Source organism: Oratosquilla oratoria, chromosome 25 (genome assembly GCF_046742065.1).
Source record: "Oratosquilla oratoria isolate Oo_2021 chromosome 25, ASM4674206v1, whole genome shotgun sequence".
Classification (NCBI taxonomy): Eukaryota; Metazoa; Arthropoda; class Malacostraca; order Stomatopoda; family Squillidae; genus Oratosquilla; species Oratosquilla oratoria.
In genome coordinates this window covers 9,290,581-9,305,580 of record NC_134801.1, presented here as the reverse complement: position 1 = coordinate 9,305,580, position 15,000 = coordinate 9,290,581, and the positions used below count along the sequence as shown (strand labels likewise).

The following is a 15,000-nucleotide window of genomic DNA, read 5'->3' as shown; positions in this document are numbered from 1 at the left end:
ACCAAATAACTATAGGCCTATATGTTTGACTTCAATCGTAGGAAAAATAATGGAAACTATCATCAGAGATGCTATCGAACATCATTTAGAAAGTAACCGTTTGATAAATGATAGCCAGCATGGTTTCAGATGGAAACGTTCTTGCGTGACTAACTTACTCGAATTCTACAACACAGTTATCTCGAATTATGACAAAAGAAACAATATAGATTTAATATATCTAGACTTTGCAAAAGCTTTTGATACCGTCCCACACGAAAGACTACTTACTAAATTAGCTTTGCATGGAATAAGTGGTAGCCTATTAGGTTGGACTAGTAATTGGTTGAATGGTCGAAAACAGAGAGTTGTTTTAAATGGAAAAACTTCTGGATGGAAAAGTGTTGCAAGTGGAGTTCCTCAGGGTTCCGTTCTTGGGCCACTTCTATTCATAGTATATATAAATTATATAGACCATAGACTAAAATCTACTGTTTCCAAATTTGCTGATGATACAAAAATGTGCGGAGTGGCAAATGATCACTCAAACCAATTAGATATTCAAGAATATTTAGATCAATTACAGCAATGGTCTGAAAAGTGGCTAATGAATTTTAACACAAGTAAATGCAAGGTAATGCACATAGGTAAAAATAACAGTAAGTACGATTACAAGTTATTTGGAAATTCGTTAACAAAAGTGGATAGTGAAAAAGATCTCGGCGTAATTATCAGTAACGACCTCAAATCATCCAAGCAGTGTATTTAAGCCTCTGAGAAAGCAAATAAGATTCTAGGACTGATTGCGCGATCTTTTGATTTCAAAAGTCCATCACTCATTAACAAGCTATATAAATCGTTAGTTCGTCCACATTTGGAATATGCTGTTTCCGTATGGTCATCGAATCTCATTAAAGACATTGACAGACTGGAAAAAGTACAACGGCGAGCCACAAAACTGATTCCAAATATCAAAAATAAATCATACGAAAATCGACTAAAACATATGAATCTGTTTTCCCTAAAAAAGCGTAGACTCAGAGGTGACTTGATACAGGTCTTTAAAATTCTAAAGGGAATTGACAACATCAAAAGTGACCAAATTTTCACATTGAATGAGAATCAGACAAGAAACAATGGTCTCAAACTGTCCGGAAATAGATTCAATTTGGAAGTAGGTAGAAACAACTTTGCCAAACCGTGTAGTTAATGAATGGAATAAACTTCCTGCACAGGTAGTGCAATGCAGTTCAGTTCGAAACTTTAAGAATCATTTAGATAAATACCTAAGTAAGATGCTGTAATGATTATAATCTATCTTATATTATTTGTTTTTGTTTTGTTATCATTTGTCTGTCTGCTTTTCATTTATTATTAGTTATATGTCAATTTATTATTATTTACTATTTACCTGTTTGTTTATTATTTAACTATACCTATGCATTTATTTATGTATTTTATTTGTTATTTACATTATCATATTTTTTATTTATCATTTCATTATTAATATGATTTTTTTTCGCATCCGACCTAGATATGGATCAAAAGGTCTCCTGTCGGCATGCTCCGCCTTTGTAATCCTTTGTAAATCCTTTGTAAATCCTTTGTGTGTGTGTGTGTGTGTGTGTGTGTGTGTGTGTGTGTGTGTGTGTGTGTGTGTGTGTGTGTGTGTGTGTGTGTGTGTGTGTGTGTGTGTGTGTGTGTGTGTGTGTGTGTGTGTGTGTGTGTGTGTGTGTGTGTGTGTGTGTGTGTGTGTGTGTGTGTGTGTGTGTGTGTGTGTGTGTGTGTGTGTGTGTGTGTGTGTGTGTGTGTGTGTGTGTGTGTGTGTGTGTGTGTAAAACAATAATAATAATAATAATAAAAGGTTTATTTTGATTGCAGTAGTACACTGACAATAATACATTACAAAAGGTGATTAAAAATATAAAACTTAGAGTATATACACGGTACAAGTGGGATGGCACTGTTTTTGTAGCGGTCAGTCCTTGGCGCTTTGATTGGTACGAGCCTATTTCTGTGTCTAGTGGCGTGGCGACTTGGTGGAGCATCGGGAGGGAGGAAGTGACGGTGTCTAGGGTGGGAAAGCAGGCTTTCCCCAGATTTCTTTAGTGCCTCACCGTGTCGTTGTGACACCCTAGATAGAGTGAGGGTGGTAAGAGCGTGGTCGTAACTGCTGTACTCCACGCCCAGGATGATCCTGCACGCTCTCATTTGTACCCTCTCCAACTTTTGTCTCTGTGTGAAGGTGAGTGAGCTGGACCAGGCTGGTGAGGCATACATGAGGGTGGGGAGTATGAAAGTCTTGTAGACCTCCTGTAGCTCAGATGTAGGTGTTCCTAATGATTTTAATCTGCTCAGCATATACAGTTTGTAAGACGCTGTCCTGACTATGTTGGTGACATGTTGGTTCCAATTTAACTGTTGATCGAGTGTGATGCCCAAGATCTTGGTGGATTGGACCAGTTGGAGGGGGTGGGGGCCCAATGAAAGTTGTGGAGGAGCCACCGCATGTGTGGAGGTACAGAAATGCATCACTACGGTCTTGTTGGTGTTAATTGTGACGTTGTTGTCTTCCGTCCACGTCATGAGCTCGTTCAGGGTGCTTTGTAGTGGTGCGTAATCGGGCCGCCTGGTGTTGATGGGGATGCCTACGGTGCTGTCATCCACATATTTCCATCTATGAGGAGTGTCCATGAGGGCGTCATTAATAAGGATGAGGAAGCATAGGGGACCTATTTTGGTACCCTGGGGGACCCCACAGGTCAGGGGGAGGAGGGGGGAAGTTGACCCCTGGTACCTGACCGCCTGCTGTCGTCCGGTGAGGAAATCTGCCAGCCATGCTATTAGGTGGGGCTGGATCCCCAATTGGATGGCTTTGGAGAGAACAACATTGTGGTCAACAAGGTCAAAGGCCTTCCTAAAGTCTACAAAGGTGACAGCTAGAGATGTGTTACGCTTGTCTAGGTTGCTGTGAAGGAAGTTGAGTAAGTCAATGAGACAGTGAGTGGTAGAAGAGGATTTCATGTTGCCAAATTGTTGGGCATCTATTGAATCTTTTATGCTGCTGTCAACTGAGTTAAAAAACCAAATCTTCACATATAAGGCTTGGGATAGGGGTGATGGCGATGGGCCTAAGGTCACTTAGTGATTGTGGGCTGAGGGTTTTGGGGATGGGAGTGACATATGAGATTTTCCAGTCGCTGGGGCAGGTGTTTTGGCTTAAAGAGGCATTGATTATGGAGGAAAGTGGGAGGGCAAGTTCAGGGGCAAATTCCTTGTAGATTTTAATAGGAAGGTCAGAGGGAGTTGTGGATCTATTATTTTTCAGTTTACCCAACTTTGTGGCTACATCGCAACTTGAACTTGAATGGGGGGTGAGGGGGAAGGGAGGTAGGCAGGTAGGCGGGAGGGGTCGAGAGGGGGTAAAGTCTGACAGATAGAGGCGAAGTGGGAGTTGATCTCCTGGGCTGCTAGGTCAGGTGACAGGTGCGAGGTGCAAGGGAGGTGGGGGGTCTTGTTACCCTGCAGGCCACAAAGAGCCTTGATCTTGCTGAACCACTGAGTGTTGTTTCGTTGTTGTTTGAGGTGTTGCAATTTGTTTGGGTAGTAAGAGGATTTGGCGGTACTTATCTCTCTGATGACCTTATTCCTTAGGAACTTGAACTGGGCTCGGTCGGTGTAAAATGCCTTGTTGCGTTGTTTGATGAGACGTTTGATATGTGGTGTCATCCAAGGGGCGTCAGAGTGATGGACAGAGAAATCCTTTACAGGGAAGAAGTGGTGAAAGGCCTCAATTGTAGTGGTGGAGTAATTTCTCCACTTGGTCTCCACGTCGTCAACGTTCAGAACCTCCAGCCAGGGGTGTTCCACTATCCACCTGCCAAATTCCCTCATGGCGGAATCAGGCATGGGGCGGTGCTGTCTGGTGACTTTAATCCTGTGTGTGGCTGCACTAGGGGCTGGGGACCATTGGATGGTGAGGTGCGTGTGTGTGTGTGTGTGTGTGTGTGTGTGTGTGTGTGTGTGTGTGTGTGTGTGTGTGTGTGTGTGTGTGTGTGTGTGTGTGTGTGTGTGTGTGTGTGTGTGTGTGTGTGTGTGTGTGTGTGTGTGTGTGTGTGAGTGTCTTTGTATATATATATGTATAAATATACTGTATATATATATATATATATATATATATATGTACAACACTGAATGGATACCAATGCACAGATTTACATATATCAACCACAATTCACTTTAACTCTAAGCTTTTGACATCAAGAAACTCGAGGAGGCATACATGCAGAAATTGAAACGTGGTATAGACAAGGACTGGAACCTTCACTAGCTCGTGACAAGCGATAGTGACTTAACCGATTAGTCCATCAAGAGAGATATAAGTTGAGCACAACTTTTCTTATATATTTGCATGCTCGAGTTACATACATGTACAAGAAATTTTGCGTTCAACCTATCTCCATCATGATAGAACAATTAGTAAGTGTACAATGCGGGAAAGTATTTGTGCATCACTGAATGGGTCCCAGTGCACAGATTTACATTTATCAACCACAGTTCACTTTAATTCTAAGCCTTCAACATCGAGAAAATTGAGGAGGCATACATGCACAAATTGAAACGTGGCACAGCTAATGAATCGAATCTCTGCTAGCACGTGGCAAGTGATAGTGACTTAACCGATTGCACCATCAAGAGAGATATAAGTTGAGCGCAACTTTTCTTATACATTTGTATACTCGAGTTACATACACGTACACGAAATTTTGTGTTCAAACCTTCTCCACCATGATAGCACAATTGAAAGTATACAATGTGGTAAAGTATTTTTACAACACTGAATGGGTCCCAGTGCACAGATTTACATCTATCAACCACATTTCACTTTAATTCTAAGCCATCAACATCGAGCAACTCGAGGAGGCATACATGCAGAAATTGAAACGTGGTACAGAGAAAAATTAGAACCTCCGCTAGCATGTGACAAGTGATAGTGATTTAACTGATTGCACCATCAAGAGAGATATAAGTTGAGCGCAACTTTTATATATATTTGTATACATACATACATACATTTATATATATATATATATATATATGTATATATGCACACACACATATATATACATAAATATGCACATATGTGTGTGTGTGTGTGTGTGTGTGTGTGTGTGTGTGTGTGTGTGTGTGTGTGTGTGTGTGTGTGTGTGTGTGTGTGTGTGTGTGTGTGTGTGTGTGTGTGTGTGTGTGTGTGTGTGTGTGTGTGTGTGTGTGTATTTACCTAGTTGTATTTTGCGGGAAGGGGAGCTATGCTCGTGATGTCCCGCCTTTGTATCTTGCAGTGTCTAGTTTGTTTTTAAACTCATGAATGGTTTTTGCGCATACTATTCCATTGTCCAGTTTGTTCCAAGTGTCCAAAACTCTATGAGGAAAACTGTTTTTCTTCAGTTCTCTTCTATAGCTATGTTTTTTTATTTTCTTTCCATGTCCTCTTGTGTTTCTTTTGTCCCAGTTAAGTAAGTTCTCTCTATCGAGTACCTCTGTGCCTTTCATGATTCTGTAGATGGTCTATAGGTCACCTCTCTCTCTTCTTTGCTCCAGTGTCGGTAACTCCAGTTTAGCCAATCTCTCCTCGTATGATAGGTTTGCAAGTGCAGGTGCCATTTTTGTAGCTGCTCTTTGGATTCTTTCTATTTTCTTTATATTCTTTTTGGTACTGGGGGACCACAATGTCGCTGCATACTCTAATCTAGGCCTTATCAATGTAACCAATATTTTTTTCATCATGTCTTCGTCCAAGTATGTAAACGCCACTTTTATTGATCTTAGCAAGTTGTAAGTCTCCCCGACAATTTTGTTAATCTGTATATCATAGGACAAGTCGTTCGTGATAATTACTCCCAAATCTTTTTCGGATCCTACTTTCTTTACTTCTTTGGTTCCAATTGTATATTTTCCTGATATTCTGTTTTTGCTTTTTCCAAACTCCATTATGCTACACTTCTTAGTATTAAAGTCCACTTCCCATTTCTGACTCCAGTTCCATACCCTATTTAGGTCTTCTTGCAGTGCTTCACAGTCCTCATCAGTTTCTATTTTCCTTAGCAGTTTGGCGTCATCGGCAAAGAAGCTCATGTAGCAGTTCACGTCCTCATCCATGTCATTCATATAGATAGCAAACATTATTGGTGCCAGTACAGATCCTTGCGGTACTCCACTGATCACCTCTTTCCAGTCTGAATATTTTTCTCTGAGCACTACTCTCATCTTTCTACCAGTCAGAAAGTCCTCTATCCATTTTAGTAGGTTTCCCTGTATTCCTCCTATGTGTTCCAGTTTTTTTTAGTAGTTTTCTGTGTGTTACTTTGTCAAAGGCTTTTTGCAAGTCTAGGAATGCACAATCAGCCCATCCATTTCTTTCTTGCACTATGTCTATTAGTCTTGAGTAAAAGCATATTAAGTTTGTGGAGCATGATCTTCCTTGTCTGAATCCGAATTGTCTTGGGTTTAATATGTCATTGTCTTCCAGATGTTTTACCCATCTATTCTTGATTATTTTCTCACAAATTTTGGCTATGGTGCTTGTTAGTGATACTGGCCTATAGTTGGTGGGTTCTTCTTTGTTTCCTCCTTTGTGTATTGGTACAATGTTAGCGTTTTTCCAGTCCTCGGGTATCTTTCCTTCTTTGAGTGAGCTGTTTACTAAGATGTGTATTTTGTCTGTTACTTCTTCTTTGCACTCCTTTAGAATCCAATTTGCAATACCGTCCGGGCCATGTGATTTTCTGACATCCAGCCTTGATAAATGTTCTGATATTTCCTTTAGTGATGCTGTAAACTCATTCATGAGGGGAGATTTCTTGTTTTTATCTATGTCACAATTTGGTATTTTCTCTCTGGTGAAAACAGATTTAAAGTGATTGTTCATGACTTCGGCCATCTCTAAATCTTCTGTGTATTCTATGTTTCCTTGGCATAGTTTCACCAATTCCTGTTTGTTTTTAAGTTTACCATTCACATACCGATAGAATAGTTTGGGTTGCTCTTTGCATTTGTCTATAATATCCTTCTCATGGTTCCTTTTCTCCTCTCTTCTCACATTAACATACTCATTTCTATAGTTAACATAAATTTGCCATTTGCTTAGTTTTTTGTCTTTTCTCCACTTTTTCCAAGCTTTGTCCCTTCTGTCTTCTGCCTCACTGCATCTTTTGTTGAACCAACATTTAATGTACTCTCTCTCTCGCTTTTGTCTTGGTACATGCCTGTTTACCCCTTCATTGTAGTTTTCCATCAATATATTCCATTTCTCTTCCACTGTTGTTTCTTCCCTGTAAAATATTTCCCAGTTTGCATTCCGGAAGAATGTCTTTAGTTTTGTAAAGTCTGTTTTGTTGTACCTCAGTCTTCCTTTCCTATGCTTTTCGTTCCTCTCTATGTCTATTTCTTCCTTTAGTATAGTTTCGATGAGTACATGGTCACTCTTTCCAATTGGTGTCTCATACTGGACTTTATGCACTATTTCAGGCTCTGTTGTAAATATTAGATCTAGTTTCGATGGCTCTTCATTATTTCTGTACCTTGTGTTTTCACGGACCCATTGTGTGTGTGTGTGTGTGTGTGTGTGTGTGTGTGTGTGTGTGTGTGTGTGTGTGTGTGTGTGTGTGTGTGTGTGTGTGTGTGTGTGTGTGTGTGTGTGTGTGTGTGTGTTTGTGTGTGTGTATTCACCTCGGATCTGCTACAGTCTCTGTCGAGACAGCCAGACACCACCCTACGGCAGTGAGCTCAGAGCTCATTATTTGCCGATCTCTGGGTAGGTCTGAGACCACTCACACACCACACACCGGGACAGCAAGGTCACAACTCCTTGACTAACGTCCCGTACCTACTCACTGCTAGGTGAACAGGGGTTACACGTGAAAGGAGACAAACCCAACTTATCTCCGCCCGGCCGGGGAATCGAACCCCGGTTCTCTGGCTTGTGAGGCCAGTGCTTTACCAATCCGCCACCGAGCCGTGTGTGTGTGTGTGTGTGTGTGTGTGTGTGTGTGTGTGTGTGTGTGTGTGTGTGTGTGTGTGTGTGTGTGTGTGTGTGTGTGTGTGTGTGTGTGTGTGTGTGTGTGTGTGTGTGTATTTACCTAGTTGTATTTACCTAGTTGTATTTTGCGGGAAGGGGAGCTATGCTCGTGTTGTCCCGCTATTGTATCTCTCAGTGTCTAGTTTGTTTTTAAACTCGTGAATGGTTTTTGCGCTTACTATTTCATTATCCAGTTTGTTCCAAGTGTCTAAAACTCTATGTGGAAAACTGTTTTTCTTCAGTTCTCTTCTATAGCTATGTTTTCTTAATTTCCTTCCATTTCCTCTTGTGTTTCTCTTGTCCCAGTTTAGTAATTCTTCTCTATCAAGTATCTCTGTGCCTTTCATGATTCTGTAGATGGTCAGTAGGTCTCCTCTCTCTCTTCTTTGCTCCAGTGTCGGTAGCTCCACTTTAGCCAATGTCTCCTCGTATGATAGGTTTGCAAGTGGAGGTGCCATTTTTGTAGCTGCTCTTTGGATTCTTTCTATTTTCTTTATGTTCTTTTTGGTACTGGGGGACCACAATGTCGCCGCATACTCTAGTCTAGGCCTTATCAATGTAACCAAATTTTTTTTATCACGTCTTCGTCCAGGTAAGCAAAAGCCACTTTTATTGATCTTAGCAAGTTGTAAGTCTCCCCGACAATTTTGTTAATCTGTGTATCATAGGACAAGTCGTTTGTGATAATAACTCCCAAGTCTTTTTTGGATCCTACTTTCTTTACTTCCTTGGTTCCAATTGTATAATTTCTTGATATTCTGTTTTTGCTTTTTCCAAACTCCATTATGCTACACTTCTTAGTATTAAAATCCACTTCCCATTTCTGACTCCAGTTCCATACCCTATTCAGATCTTCTTGCAGTGCTTCACAGTCCTTATCAGTTTCTATTTCCTTAACAGTTTGGCGTCAGTAGCAAAGAAGCTCATGTAACAGTTCACGCCCTCGTCCATATCATTCATATAGATAGCAAACATTATTGGAGCCAGTACAGATCCTTGCGGTACTCCACTGATCACCTCTTTCCAATCTGAATATTTTTCTCTGAGTACTACTCTCATCTTTCTTCCAGTCAGGAAGTCCTCCATCCATTTTAGTAGGTTCCCTTGTATTCCTCCTATGTGTTCCAGTTTTTTTAGTAGTTTTCTGTGTGGTACTTTGTCAAATGCTTTTTGCAAGTCTAGGAATGCACAATCAGCCTATCCGTTTCTTTCTTGCACTATGTCTATTAGTCTTGAGTAGAAGCATATCAAGTTTGTGGTGCATGATCTACCTTGTCTGAACCCGAATTGTCTTGGGTTTAATATGTTGTTATCTTCAAGGTGTTTTACCCATCTATTCTTGATAATTTTCTCACAAATTTTGGCTATAGTGCTTGTTAGTGATACTGGTCTATAGTTGGTGGGTTCTTCCTTGTTTCCTCCTTTATATATTGGTACAATGTTAGCATTTTTCCAGTCATTAGGTATCTTTCCTTCCTTGAGTGAGCTATTTATTATGATGTGTATTTTGTCCGTTAGCTCTTCTTTGCATTCCTTTAGAATCCAATTTGCAATTCCATCCGGGCCATGTGATTTTCTGACGTCCAGTTTTGATAGATGTTCTGATATTTCTTTTTGTGATGTTGTAAATTCACTCATGTGGGGAGAATGTTTGTTATTATCTACGTCCTTGGCGTAGTTTCACTAGTTCCTGTTTGGTTTTAAGTTTACCATTTACATACCGGTAGAATAGCTTGGGCTGATCTTTGCATTTATCTATAATATCCTTCTCATGTTTCCTTTTCTCCTCTCTTCTCACATTAACATACTCATTTCTATAGTTTATATAAATTTGCCATTTGCTTTGTTTTTTGTCTTTTCTCCACCTTTTCCAAGCTTTGTCCCTTCTGTCTTTTGCCTCACTGCATCTTTTGTTGAACCAACATTTAATGTACTCTCTCTCTCGCTTTTGTCTTGGTACATGCCTGTTTACCCCTTCATTGTAATTATCCAACAGTATGTTCCATTTCTCTTCCACTGTTGTCTCTTCCATATAGAATTTTTCCCAGTTTGCATTCTGGAAGAACGTCTTTAGTTTTGCAAAGTCTGTTTTGTTGTACATCAATCTTCCTTTCCTATGCTTTTCGCTCCTCTTCATCTCTATTTCTTCCTTTAGTACAGTTTCGATGAGTACATGGTCACTCTTTCCAATTGGTGTCTTGTAGTGGACTTTGTCCACTATTTCAGGTTCCGTTGTAAATATCAAATCTAGTTTTGATGGCTCTTCATTGTTTCTGTACCTTGTGTTTTCACTGACCCACTGGGTCATTGTGCACTCCATGGTCATGTCCAGTAGTACGTTGCCCCACACGTCATCTCGTACTGTCATGTTGTTCCAACAAATTTCTTTGCAATTGAAGTCTTCATAATTACTAGGTTACCCTTACCCATTAGTATCTCATTTAGTGATTTTCTTGTATCTTCTACCATTTTTGTGTGTTCGTTTTCTTTCCAAGCGTTTGTTCTTGGGGGCACATAGGTCACCACAAACTTTCTACTTTTCATATTCTTGCCTTCGACTTTTATCATGATCAGTTCAACATCACCTTTGCCCTCTGCAATTTTTGTCACGTTTAGGTCTTTCTTGGCCAAGAACATGATTCCCCCTCCCTGCTTTTTGTCCCTGTTTCTTATCCAGTAATTGTATAGCCCTTGTCCAATATCAATAGATGGTATTTCTCCTCTTAGTTTAGTCTCTACAATTCCCATTATGTCTGGTTTTTCTTCTAACAGATAATCATTGAGTTCGTTCAGACCTGAAATTAATCCGTCAATGTTAGTATAGGCCACTTTTAATTTTCTTCCTTCTCCATTATATTTTCTGTCCTTGGTTTTTTTGTTTTGATGTGCCACTGTTTCAATCTCATGTCGATTACTCTCCAATGGAATTCTTTGCAAGTTTTTTTCCTTTGCTTCTTTTCTTAGTGACTTTTCTTTTTCTAATTCCTCAGTACTCATTTCTCTTTTTATCCATATCTTATTGTACTTTTCACTCTTTGCCAAATTGCCTACTTTTTCAAAGATGTCTTCTACTACCATCTAAGACCTTAATTTTATCTTAAGAGGTCGATTTCTATCTTTAGAGTAGCGACCGATTCTGTGTGTCTCTTCTAAGTCTATGTTTGAATCTCTTCCCCCCCCCCTGAATTTCATTTAGAATTTCTACTGCTGTCACTTTTTCTTCTTTTTCTCTCATGTACCTCGCCAATCCCTGTTTTTCTTTTAGTCCATAGACCACAATACATTTTTTCCTATCTACTGTATCCCTGACCCAGTTTGCTTTTTCATTAATCACTTGGATAATTGTGTCTTTTGCATTATCCTGCATTTGCTGCTTGACTATTTCTTTAAAAGCAGTTTCCTTGTTTTCGATGTTTTCTTTCCACTTCTTAATTTTCTGAATACTTTCTTCACCTAGATTCTCTTCGATCTTTTGTGACAACTCATGTAATCTGTTGTTCACCTCTATCTTTAAATTGTCGCTGCTGTTATTTTCATTAGTTTTCTTCTTTTCATTATCATTCTTCAGCTCATTTATATCCCTTTTCGTTTCTTTGATCTCGTTTGTGAGATCTAAGTTGGTTTTTTTAGGACAGAGATTTCGTGATTCGCCTGTGCTCAGCATTCCCTTAATCCTATGATATCATTTCTTAAGTCCATAATTTCATTCTCCCACCGAGTCCTAGTTTTGTTCATATCTTTCTCTATCTTTAATAATCGACTTTCATATTTGTTAAATCCTGTGAAGTCTTCTTCGTCGCACGTGGATTTGTTTACATTGCGGTTCGATCGTCTGACGCTAGATGGCTCTGTTTCGTGACTGTCTCTCGAGTCGTTGTTTTCCTTCATTTTCGCTAATTCCATGATGATACAATTGACTAGCACTGCAGAGATATCATTTCGGACACTCACGATCACTCCCCACCCCTACAATACAAACCAGGTTTCGTCTTTCGTGTGTGTGTGTGTGTGTGTGTGTGTGTGTGTGTGTGTGTGTGTGTGTGTGTGTGTGTGTGTGTGTGTGTGTGTGTGTGTGTGTGTGTGTGTGTGTGTTTATATATTTAAATATATATATATATATATATATATATATATATATATATATATATGTGGATATATATATATATACATATATATATATATACATATACATATATATATATATATATATATATAATATATATATAAACATATATCAAGGACTACTATTACACAGGACGTGCGCACCCAGATACCTGGGTCCGCTAGCGGAGGCCATTGCTTTCTTTGTAACCTAACATTTTATATTGGACAAATATATCAAAAATAGAAACCTAACATTGTATATAGGACAGATATATCAACTATTGACTTATTTAATGCAGTATAAGTTAAGGGGAGACTATGCATTTTTAGCTGACGACACTAGAAGGTAGCCTGGACATGTAGCGGTGACACGCGTACGATTATTTACGCATATTGTCCCATTAAACCGTTTAAATGTCCCGGCCAACATACGCATGGGTGCGCGGTGTTGCCATATGGTGAACTATATAATTCATTATATATGTTTTTTCCGATTATTACGAGTTTTAAAAAAAATCGGTTGTTATACGGTACGATCAGTTGGGCTGTGGGTGTTTCGCAGCAGCAACCCCTCCCCTCACCCCACCTCTGTGTTTTGAATTTGTGATTGCGTAGGCGTTTGTTTTACCCACATTTTTTCACGACTAAAGGTGTGACATCATCCAGAATGCCACGAATAAGTGAGACAAAGAAACGCAGAAGCCAGCAGATGTCTGCCAAGATGAAAATATTACACACAAAGTGCAAAAAAGATAGTGTAAGTGAGTTTTCAACCAGTCAGGTGAGTGTCATGGGACGCCATCACATTCCCAATATTTTTCAGCCCTATGTCACTACGTAAGCAATTAGTGGAAGGCAAATTGGAAGAAGATAACATTTCTGTACGTAAGTGTTCACTAATAGAGAATGAAACAATGAAAAAATTAGTGTGCCTTATCAAGTGTCAGGTGGAGCAAGTACTACTGGATATTCTCCTGGTGCATTCTAGATTACTGTAGAGTGTGCATGTGAGTATCTGATCATTACTGAAATGTTTGCTGGGGGTGTTCATTGGCAGTGCCGTATATACGGTACTAAATCTACCAATTTTCAGTGAAGTTACATGTGAAAAAATTGCTCTATTTTTCTTATTTCCTGTCCAATTTACAAAAAATATGTATTTAATCTACACAATCTAAGGAAGAACTTTTATTTAGTGTTTTTATATGTAGGAAGCATAGTTTTTTGTGCAGCAGTAAGCAAATCTTTATCAAGCTATATCTAAAAACCCATTTTTATGTTAGTTTTTGTCATAAAAACTTTAATAGATTCTATACTTTTTGCTCTATCTTAAAAAAAAATTAAATGCACAATGATTCTTATAAAATGAGGAAGTTATTTACTTGGTAAAAACATTTCATCTCTCAATGAATTTATAAATAATTTTTGAAAGTTCTGCTTTTATTTTGGTTAATTTATTGTTTTTATATATATAATTTCAACATTTTTCTTTATATTTTTGTTCACACAAAGTTTGTAGGAGATATGCATAGCTTTCAGGTAATATCTTTGCTTTGTAAATCAAGCAACTAGTTATTCATATTTAAAGAGTAACCGCTATTTAGATAAATAAATAGAAAGATGATATATATATATTTAATGGATCGCTTTAATTTTTTGGCTATTCTGATCTCCAAGTATCCTTGACATCGTGTAAAAATGTTAAGATGATTGGGTTAGTTTTAATGTGTTTAGATCTGGCAGAGGTATCTCCCCTTAATATAAACTTTTAGAGCGAAATAAGAAACTGTTTTTAAGGCACTGTTATGCTTTGAAATGCCAATTTTAGCAGGACTTAACAGGTATTATTGTATGAGGTTAGTGAACACCAGGGTTGGCGATTTTTTTTATCTTTTTTAAAAATAATAAAAAAAATTATTTAAATCAGATTTATTTGATTTGAATAGATCTTTCTTTTTTATAGATTATAAATATTGTGGGATTGCTATCTGATATGCGATCTGATTGCTAAAGAACATTTTTAGTATATCAATATAAAGAGCAGTGTTATATAGACTTGCCACAAGTATACAAGGAACGGTATAAGCCGTATGTGAGGACGGTATGCTCAGGTTCACTCGATTCCTCCAAGAGTTTTCTCATCTTGGTGACATTTGCTGCATTGTCTGTCACAACACTTCCAATGTGACAACCAAAATCTTGTTCAGCCTTCTTGATCGAATTTTTTACAAGTTGTAGAAGATATTCAGCAGTGTGAGGTTTCTCTGATGTGTCTATTGTGTCAACTAAATAAATCTGACCAGTGGATGTTGTTAGAGTGACACATATTATGGGTTCATTATGGATGTTAGACCACCCATCAATTGAAAGACATACAGTTTCATTATTCAGGTCATCTGCACACTTTTTATATTCCTTTTCATACACAAGATCCAAGTACTTATCAGCAATATCTTTTCTGGATGGAGGAATATAACCTGGCCTCAGATTCTGAACCATCTTGAGAAACTGAGGATGCTGAACAAGACAATAATACTTGTTAAGCCCGGCTAAAATTGGCATTTCAAAGCATAACAGTGCCTTAAAAATAGTTTCTTATATCACTATAAAAGTTTATATTAACTTATACTGCATTGAATAAGTCAATAGTTGATATATTTGTCCTATATACAATGTTAGGTTTCTAGTTTTGATATATTTGTCCAATATAAAATGTTAGGTTACAAAGAAAGCAATGGCCTCCGCTAGCGGACACAGGGATCTGGGTGCGCACGTCCTGTGTAATAGTAGTCCTTGATATATATATATATATATATATATATATATATATATATATATAT

The 15,000-nt window shown here is 38.4% G+C and overlaps 1 protein-coding gene across 1 annotated transcript in view; it reads left to right on the top strand.

Annotated features, from left to right (window-relative positions):
- LOC143039016 (protein FAM200C-like) overlaps positions 1-15,000 on the top strand; it is a 51,403-nt gene that overhangs the window by 25,460 nt on the left and 10,943 nt on the right. The gene's annotated exons all lie outside the window — the stretch shown is intronic.